Source organism: Panicum virgatum, chromosome 3N, assembly GCF_016808335.1.
Source record: "Panicum virgatum strain AP13 chromosome 3N, P.virgatum_v5, whole genome shotgun sequence".
Classification (NCBI taxonomy): domain Eukaryota; kingdom Viridiplantae; phylum Streptophyta; class Magnoliopsida; order Poales; family Poaceae; genus Panicum; species Panicum virgatum.
The window spans coordinates 36,182,801-36,192,973 of record NC_053147.1 but is presented as its reverse complement, the minus strand read 5'-3'; positions in this window follow the sequence as shown (position 1 = coordinate 36,192,973).

Sequence of the window (10,173 nt, the reverse complement as noted above, 5' to 3'; positions counted from 1 at the left end):
TCGTGAAAAGATTTCAACTCTTCTTGGTCACTTCATTCAAATGTTTTATTTGAATTTAATTGGCATGATTTTGAATGAAATTGCACAAAACCAGGAAGGAGCAGGTAGTAGAGATGGCAAACCATGGTCACGCGAAGGGGGCCAGGCAGTGGCTGATAGGTGGGGCCGGCCGGCTGGCCTGGACCTATGGCCATCCTTGGTGGCCCTTTTGTACAGGTTTAGGCTTGGTCTGTTCTACCCTAGTGAGGGTGTTTTGATGATTTTCCAAAGTTCTCAAGCCGGCCGGCCTGATTTAAGCCGCCCGGCTTGCTTTTCTTTCGGAATTCGTCCGAATTTTTCTGGCATCTTGTGTTCACCCTCCTCATTTGGTTTTGCTGTGCAGTAGTCAAACGTGAGAGCAGGGGTGTGGTTGGCACACACATTTGCACCAACCACATAAACTCTAAGAGGAATGAACTTGAAATTTTATTTTATTCAAAATAAAGTTGGGGGTGTTATTGATTACAAATAAAACAAGGAAATAAAGGAAATAAAAACACCCAAACTAAACTAAATCTAATGTAGACCTAGCACCTACTTGGGATCCGGGGATCTATAGAGATCCTCGTTCCCGGTCGCATTCGCAAGACATTTGATCTTGGAGCAAACCGCCTTGCGAAGGGTGTCCACCCTATCCCCTAACTCCATCCTATCAATGTCCGTCTCGGCTACGCGCTCATCCATGTTGTTGAGGCGTAGCCGGAGAGCAGCAAGCTGCTCACAGAGTGAAGCGATGTCGCTGGGCTCCTCCTCCTCCTCCTCGTCATCGTCGAAGTCGGTATAAGCGTGGACCTCTATCGGTCCACGGATCGGTGGTGGCCGGATGTGGCGACACACCGAACTCGGCGGAAGATCTGTGCCGGTACGATCCAACGGAGGGGTGAGCACCTTCCCCCTGCCGACCTTTGTCCCAGACACGTGATGGCGTGGAGGGCTAGGGCTGGCAAGAGAGTACTCCGGGGAGTACGTGGACAAGTCCTGCTGCACCATTTGGAGTGCAGCAACTTGCGCGACACGCGCCCCTCCCGACAACATTCCCGTGCGCTTCATCACAACCTTCGTAGAGGAAAGAACCCCTGTGGTAGGTCATGTCGGGCTGTGCGCAGGGAAGCGCACGAGGGCCTTTGATGCCGGGCCCTGGACCGAAATCTCCACCGAGCCGGGAGATAGGCGGCCTCGAGGTGAGGCCGGCCGGCCCCCCATAGGCCGGCCAGCCTGGGGCTGGCACCCCTGGCTAGCCGGAGACGATGGCGAGAAGGCGGCGATCTCCACCAGTTCTAGGATCCTGACGTTGCTCGACGAACCACGGGTTTGGTTGGACTTGGAGGATGCCTTAGGAGTGGGTGTGTCCCTGGCTTCGGATTTGGGAGTCTTAGGGGAAGATTGCGAGGCCATGGTGGTGATCTCGGAGAAAGGGATGAAACTCGGAATGAGATCTGGTGAAAGGCTGTGAACTGAGGAAGAGAATGGAGCCTTTCGGTTTAAATCATCTCATCGAGCTCCGAACACCTAGGATCAGAATGTTTGAGCTGCGGCGAATGTTGCACGAAAAGATGAGGCCGAACGCCCCCGGAGCCAGGCCGGCCAGCCTAGGGTAGGTCGGCCAGCCCCGCCTTGCCAGGTCTGGGCTCCGGTCTTCTGGAAGACCCTCCTGATGCTTTCCTTTCTCGGGTGTTTTGGTGTTTTGGTCTAGAAAATGGAAGAAAGAATAGAGGGGAAAAGGAAAGAAAGATCTAACCTAAGATAAGGCACATTTTAGGTACGGCAACGACCGTAGATGATTATTCTATCTCGGAAAGCTCGTAGACATCTACTTCTTCGAGCTCGGGAATTTTGGGCTCGAGGAATATTTTCAATCTCTGGCCATTGGCCTTGAAAACATTCCCGTCATCATCCTAAAGGGTTATAGCGCCGTGGTCAGCGGCGTTAAGCACTAAGAAGGGGCCTTCCCACTTGCTTCTAAGTTTACCATGACCAAACAGACGAACGCGGGAGTTGAAAAGGAGTACCTTATCTCCCACTTTGAACTGTTTGATCTTGAAATGCTTATCATGCCATCTTTTTGTTCGCTCTTTGTAGAGTTTAGAGCTGCGGTAGGCCTTCTCCCTCCATTCATCCAATTCAGCCTACTGGATTTGCCGCTTGATTCCGGCTGATTGGAGATCCATATTCCACCTCTTAATAGCCCAATGGGACTTATATTTGAGTTCAACCGGCAAATGGCAAGCCTTGCCATAAACTAGTTGATACGGTGTCATACCAATCGGCGTTTTGTAAGCCATTCAATAAGCCCAAAGTGCCTCGGGTAATTTGCTCTTCCAATCTTTCCCCATGGCATTGACCGTCTTTTGCAAGATGTTTTTTATTTGCTTATTGGATGTCTCTGCCTGACCACTTGTTTGGGGATGGTATGGTGTTGCAACCCGGTGGTCTACTCCTAGCTCGCTGAGGCACTTCCTGAAGGTTCTGTCAATGAAGTGTGAGCCTCCATCGCTGATCACAACTCTTGGAACTCCAAAGTGAGGAAATATGATTTTCTGGAACATTTTCTTGGAGCTCCTTGAATCGGCCGCAACACAAGGAAGTGCTTCGACCCATTTGGACACGTAGTCCACTGCCACCAAGATGTATTCGCATTGTTCCGACATTGGGAAAGGACCCATGAATTCAACTCCCCAAACGTCGAATATATCCACTTGAAGATTGCTCTTTAGTGGCATTGCATCTCGAGAATTGATATTCCCGTGTTTTTGGCATCTTGGGCAACGCCGCACGAATTCTTTTGCGTCTCCATACATGTTTGGCCAAAAGAATCCACTTTGCCAAACTTTTGCATGGGTTCGGAAGGCTCCGTAATGTCTTCCATATGGTGAGGAGTGACAACGCTCTAGAATCTTGCGGGTCTCACATAACAGGATACAACGGTGGAGTAAACCATCAGCGCAGACTTTGAACAGATATGGGTCATCCCATAAATGGAATCTGCTGAGGTGAATCAGTTTCTTCTTGTCTTCTCCTAGAGGTATATATCCAGTCACCATGAAATTCACTAGGTTTGTGTACCATGGACTAGATGAAGTGACCTTTAGGAGAGTGTCATCTCTCAAGTAATCATTGATCGGGAGATCCGATCCTTGTACTTACATCCTTGAGAGATGGTCTGTCACACAATTGTCTGATCCTTTCTTGTCTCTTATTTCCATATCAAACTCTTGTAGGAGCATAATCCAACGGATGAGTCGTGGCTTGGCATCCTTCTTAGTTAGTAGGTACTTTAGTGCTGCATGGTCCGTATACACAATCACCCTTGCACCAACCAAGTAGGACCTGAACTTATCCATGACGAATACTACCGCCAGGAGTTCCTTTTCCGTTGTGGTGTAGTTGAATTGTGGTCCGGTCAATGTCTTACTTGTGTAGGATATAGTATAATGTTGCTTATCTCTACATTGACCAAGCACTGCGCCTACGGCGTAGTCACTTGCATTGCACATGATCTCGAAAGGAAGTTTCCAATCGGGAGGTTGTATGATGGGCGCGGATACGAGTGCCTTCTTGAGGGTATAGAAGGCCACGAGGCATTCCTCTTCAAAGTTGAACGAGGCGTCTTTTGACAGCAGGTTTGTCAAGGGTTTGGCTATACGGGAGAAGTCCTTAATGAACCTCCTGTAGAAACCAGCATGACCCAAGAAACTCCTGACTCCCTTGACATTAGTCGGGGGTGGAAACTGTTCAATGACATCCATCTTTGCCCGATCCACTTCTATCCCTCGCTCAGACACTCTATGTCCGAGAACAATTCCCTCTCTAACCATGAAGTGACACTTTTCCCAGTTGAGAACTAGGTGTGTCTCTTGGCACCTCTTAAGAATCTTTTCCAAGTTCTCAAGACATTGATCGAAGTTTTTGCCATAGACGGAGAAGTTGTCCATGAACACTTGATGTGCTCAATCAAGTCTGAGAAGATTGCCATCATGCACCTTTGAAATGATGCTGGTGCGTTGCATAGGCCGAAAGACATTCGCTGATAGGCGAACGTACCATAGGGGTAGGTGAAGGTAGTCTTGCTCTGATCATCGGGATGGATAGGAATCTGATGATAACCAGAGTATCTGTCGAGGTAGCAAAAGTACGAGTGCTTTGCCAACCGTTCAAGCATCTCGTCGATGAAGGGAAGAGGGAAGTGATACACATTCTCCACCCGGTCACTGTCCGTTGAGGTATGAGCTCGTTCCTCTCATTTCGGACTACCGTCATGCCTCCCTTCTTCGGGACCACTTGAACTGGGTTGACCCACTCACTGTCTTGCACGGGGTATATGATGCCCGCGTGCAGTAACTCGAGTACCTCTTTCTTGATTACCTCCCTCATCGCATCGTTAAGCCGCCGTTGATGTTCTCGTGACGGCTTATGTTCCGGCTCCATTGGAATGCGATAGGTGCATAGATTGGGGCTGATCCCCTTCAAGTCTTGAAGAGAATATTCGATGATGGACCGATACTTCTCTAAGACTGCAACGAGCCGCCGAGTTTCACTCTTTGTCAGCTTATCGCTGATGACAACTGGCGTGGCTCTGTTGTCATGGAGGAATGCATACTTCAAACCAGGGGGCAGCGGCTTCAGCACAGGTAGAGGAGGTTGCGGGATCTCCTCTCCATCGAGCTTACTTTTGCTAGCCGGATCTGTTTCCTAGGTGAAGTGTGAGACATCTTCCTCAAGAATGGGTTGAGTTTGCTCTTCTTGGCTGATGTTCACTGCGTCCTCCAATGGGTCTTTTTCTGGTCTAGCCTCAGCAATGGTGTTGCATGAACGAACTAGACTGACCGGATCTTTCTCTTTGCCAACCTTGACCTCGAGAGTTGCTCGGTCTCCATTAGGGTTGACAAGGGGCTCTATTGGCTGACCAATCAAGACAAACTCTTCACCTTTTGGGACATCAAAGATGTGAAAGTCCACAAAAACCTTGTTACGTCCCATCTTTAGGGACATAGTATGGAGAATTCCCTTACTTTCCACAATCTGGCCGTCGATCCACTTTCAGGTGCTTATGCGAGAGGGTCAAAGGTTCAGATGAAATGTGATCTGCCAAGGTTTTGGACATCACGTTCACCCCGACCTTCGGGTCATAAAATGTTTCTTGTGGTTCAGCATTCCCAATAGTGCAGAGGAGCACTCTAGGATTACAGTAGATCTAGATGATGCTACTGCTAGCCTCGGCTTCCTCTGTCAATTCCTTACTTATGATCGCAAAAACACCCTCTATCTGCGATGAAGCTTCGGGAATGAACGCCTCAGATCTTGAGCAAATACACTTATGTTCTTTCGGCATGCTTGCAGCATTACCGAGCTCTAAGTACACTTTCTCTGTGAAGAGATCGGGTATGAACATAGGCGTGTCTTCAATGAGGGGCTCATGATCTGGGGACTTTGGTGGTTCAGTTATTTCCTCTATGTATGGTGGAGGTGGAGAGGATGTGGCTGAAAGGATTTGAAGCTACTGTGTCTCGCTGGGCTGCTCTATCGGCTCTGGTGGATCGTCATAGATACCGGTGTAGTCAGTGCTATTCAGAACCTTCTCTAGGAGAGTTCTGACTTCAGCCACTGTCTTGTACATGACGGATCCCTCGGACGCCACATTCATGAAATGTGCGCTTTCCGGTTTAAGGCCATAGAAGAAGTGTTGCATAAGTATTTCCACCGGCATCTGATGTGGTGGCCCGGAGTCTACTAAATGCATGAATCTAGCCCAGGCTACTCCAAGTGATTCATCGCCTTGCTGGAATGATAGCAGTTGTTTCCGATGGGGAATCACTTTGGAGATAGGATAGAAGAACAAGCAGAATTCATCCTTCAACTGTATCCAATCAACTCCGACTCTCTTTGCCGTCTGTTTGTACCAAATCTTGGCTTTCCTCATCAGAGAGAACGGGAATAGCTTCCACCGTAAGGTGGTTTAGATCATACCAGGTATAATCAGAAGAGAACAATTGGGTATAATCAGAAGAGAACAATTCTCTTTGAAGATTTGCAAGTGAGCATAGGGACACTCGTCCTTTTTACTAGAGAAGGACTATGCGAGAACCATGGCTACAAGACTGGGACGGATCTCGTAACCATCTGATAGAATGGGGTGGCAATATGGTGGCGGTTCCAAATACTCGTGAGATGGAACTGCCGGATAACTAGGAGAAAACTCCATGTGGATGGATGAAAAGTCGTACGGCTGATTAGCCCTAGATCTAGTGTTGATACCGTTCCCCGGCAACGACGCCAGAAAGCTTGTTGGCACTCCTTAGCCTAGCGAATTACTCTGCAAGCGCACAGAGACCAATTGTAGCTTTCACCTGGGAGTATACCTGGGATATCGAATCCAAGGAATGGTAAAGCTTCGACCAAACTTAGAGATCTTCAACCGAACACAACCAGTGAGAAGAAGATAAAGGGAAGAGGGCCTAACTCCAGATAACCTACTACTCTAACTAGTTGATGAGCTAACTACTGACTTGATCTGCTTTGGCGGCTGGAAGAGGAAGGACTTCAGAAAGGGATGAGATGGGAGTCCAACGGCAACCTGTACTACTACTATGAAAACACCCGAACGTGGTGGACTACAAAGGATGGATAGGGCTGTCACCACCTACCGACTACCACAACGGTTCCGTGGGGTGGAACACAACCTGAGATAGCTACCAAGCCTGGGCACCACGCCCACAGCTCTCGAGCTACTTGCTCCTACCGTGTACTTAGATAGAAAGCAACCTTAAATAAGCAGAACTTGCTACTTATGCAGACTCAGGATCCCGCAGATCAAAGTAAGTACTTAACAAGTAACTAAGACAGAAAGTAAAGCTAGCGAGAAACTGAAGTTAAGACAAGGAACTTACTCAAGTATATTCCTTCGAGGTGGATACAAAAGTGGAGTAAGACCGAGAGAACTCGAGTCCTCTCCTTTCAGCTCGGCTTTCACCAGAGCACTCACCTCACTCTCTTCCTACTCAACACAAGAGTGTAACAAGAGACTCTCTTCTCTATGGATGGGTGTGTGTGTTACAAGAGGGGTGTGGTGCTCTATTTATACTACTCTATGGTCGGTACTGGGCTGAGTGTCAGTTGCACGCATGTAAGTTAGTTGTGCTTGTCTTACACACCAAGGGAGAGCTTCAGAGGCCGCAAGGTTGGGTCGACCGGCCTCCCCTAGGCCGGCCAGCCTAGGGATGTGGCCACCTAGCCACCGCCTTTGCGTCGACACTCTGGATCTTCTCTTGGAGTCGGTGGAAGTTGCATAGCCCCAACGGTGATAGTTAGAGGCCGGCCGGCCTCTCCTAGGCCCGCCGGCCTGGCTCTGGCTCGGCTCGGACTTCTATTTCTCTGGCACGTTGCTCTCAAGGCCCACATTGCTTCTCTAGTTGAATTGGGTTCTGAGTTGTCAAGTTGTCACTGGATTTGGGCTCAACTCCATATGGTTCAAGCATCTCGGTCTTGATTTGTGAATTCTGACTAAACCACAATGATATGACCTTGATCTTGGGCTCAAGCCACCTCCCACAAAGTTGCATGACAAAGTGTTGCAGGGGTAGACCGGCCGGCCTGGCCTAGGCCGGCCGGCCTGGGATTCATCCCATTTTGGCTAATTCTTGCACATGTTGTTCCTGGGTTCAAATAGTCACCAAAACTCATGGAACTTATTAATGTTAGTGAAAATTATAACATTATAGTTCAAAAAGCATGAAATCCGAAGTAATGTTGGCGGTAAAAATCATCGAAATCGACCGCCAACAGACATCCAGAATCTGTCAGGGCGTTGTGCCGCCGTCTTTTGGGTTGTTGGCCTGTGTACTGTGTTGGCCCAAGTGGTGGACGCCCCCTTGGCCTCCACCAGCAACCCTAAGACATCCCTTAGGATATAAAATCAGTAGCATCCACCTTTTAGACTTGGGTTTTGTTTAATTCTTGTGTTTTTCTTTGAGAAACAAAGATTGCATCGTTGTATCTATTGCGACAAGTCCTTATACATTGATCCAGAGCCCCTATTCTTTGCTCTCCTCGACTGTATCGATTAGTCCTTTCGAATCGAGTGCTTGAACCCCTCTTGTGATTTGCTTCATCCATATTTGCAATTATCAGATTGCGCGTTTACATCTTCTTGCTTGTGTTCGTCTATTCGTTTGCAGGAAAAGTCTTCTTGGCGAGGTCAATCAAGTTGTGCTTGGTTGATAACCAACGGAGCAGCGGTGTAACGGTTGCAGAACTTCGAATCATGTCTGATTAGAAGCCAGATCGCCAACAACTCCACCAATCGAATTTACCCTATCTCTCGGAAGATCGGGCCACATTCCCATCATCCTCTTTCCTTTTGGGCAAGCACTTCCGCTCGAGCTGCGTCCTTCGCCTCGTATCTCATTATTAGTGAGAACGGACCAGATCTCTGGGTGAGTTTAATTATCAACAACAAGCTCTGCCTCCATTACTATTGCAAGATGGTACTCGTGATCTAGTTTGTTGGAGCTTTGGCTTGAGCACTGATCTGAAATTCCTTAAGTTTTCTGCTCCAATTTGATGTCCTGACCAATGAATTATGAGCGTAGTCTGAGCTCACGCTTGTTGTAGGACTTCGAATCGTGTCTGATTAGAAGCCGGATCGCCAACGTCACATACTCCACCAATCGAATTTACCCTGCCTCTCGGAAGATCGGGCCACGTCTACATCAAGTGGTATCAGGAATCAGGTGAACCATGAGGTATATTATTGTGTGCCCTTTAGATTCATCTTGTTTTCATTATCCATAGTCCAAAAAAAAGCTCCACAAAAATATTTCCGCTGTCCTACAACCCTTTTGTGCCTCTGCGATGTTTCTTTTCAGATTGCTTTTCTGAATTTTAGTCCCTCGCGTGTGTCATTGTGTTTGTCGTGTCTAGATCTTGTTCTTGCCTTTAGTATCAAGTCTTGCTTGACTGTTCCTGTGCGCATGTTCGCTGTGTTTGGCCATCAGAGTGCTATTCTTGTTTGTTGCATACAACGTGAGAAAGATAAGGGATCTTTGAAACCATTGGAATAAAATATTACTATCCAATTTTGGAGTCCGCATCGTTTGGTAAGGACACCGTGCGCAACAACGCAAGAAATACTTCACCAGATTGTTGCGCCTGATCTGTGTTGTGCCAGCTGGTCCTTGCATGTTTTGATAATAAGTAGCTGAGCCATAGGTTTTTCCTTGCTGCTTGACAACAAAACTTTGCATTGTGCTGAAGTGCAGGCTTTTGTATTTGAGCTGTAATATCTTCTGCGGCACTTTCTGCTACATAAAAAAAAAGAACAAAGAAAAAAAGGCAAAGGTGCTAACAAAAGAGAGAGAAAAAAGCCGCACCAAGAAATAAAAGAAACAAATAATAAAAAAATTCAGAAGTGCTTGCATCTTTTATGGTCTTGTGGTGAGTTGTATTGTTGCTTGCTTGGGACTAACTTGGAACTAATTTTCAGACTTGCAATTTCTGAATTGATTAATTGCTAATCCTTACTACTATATTGTGCCTACCTGAAGCTACACATATACTTCGATCAACACAGGTTCGCCTTGCAACTGTTACACCCAAGCTTGACAACTGATTGTGCCGCCTGCTAGACTTTGATAAGCACACTTGCAAGATGGTGGTAAGCCGCTTGAGATATTGCATTCCACTTTCACCACCACCCAGTAGTTGCTAGTGGATAGGGATAATACTTTTGCGTTATCTTTCACTGTCTTCTAACAATGACAGGTTCTTCATATCCACCAACATCATGGTGTGGGTGATGATGCATACTTGGAGTGGAAAATTGCTATAGATAACATATTTGCAACTCGTTGCATGTGTCCAAGGAAGAAGGTAAAAAATGCAGCTAGTGTTTTGCGACACTGAGCTTTAGTTTGGTTGGATTCTTTAAGTTCTTCAGATAAACCCCAAACATGGATAGATATGAAACTTCTTAAGCGTGAAACCTTTGTTAATCTACCTCCTGCATGGAATTCATATGATGAGGTGCAAAACATAGAGGATCAGTCCATTGTTGTTTCTCTTGCTAAGCCCAACCTTTTGCAGGATGCTGATCAAAAGCAAGAGGACAAGAACGACATGGAAGAAAATGAGGAGCTCACA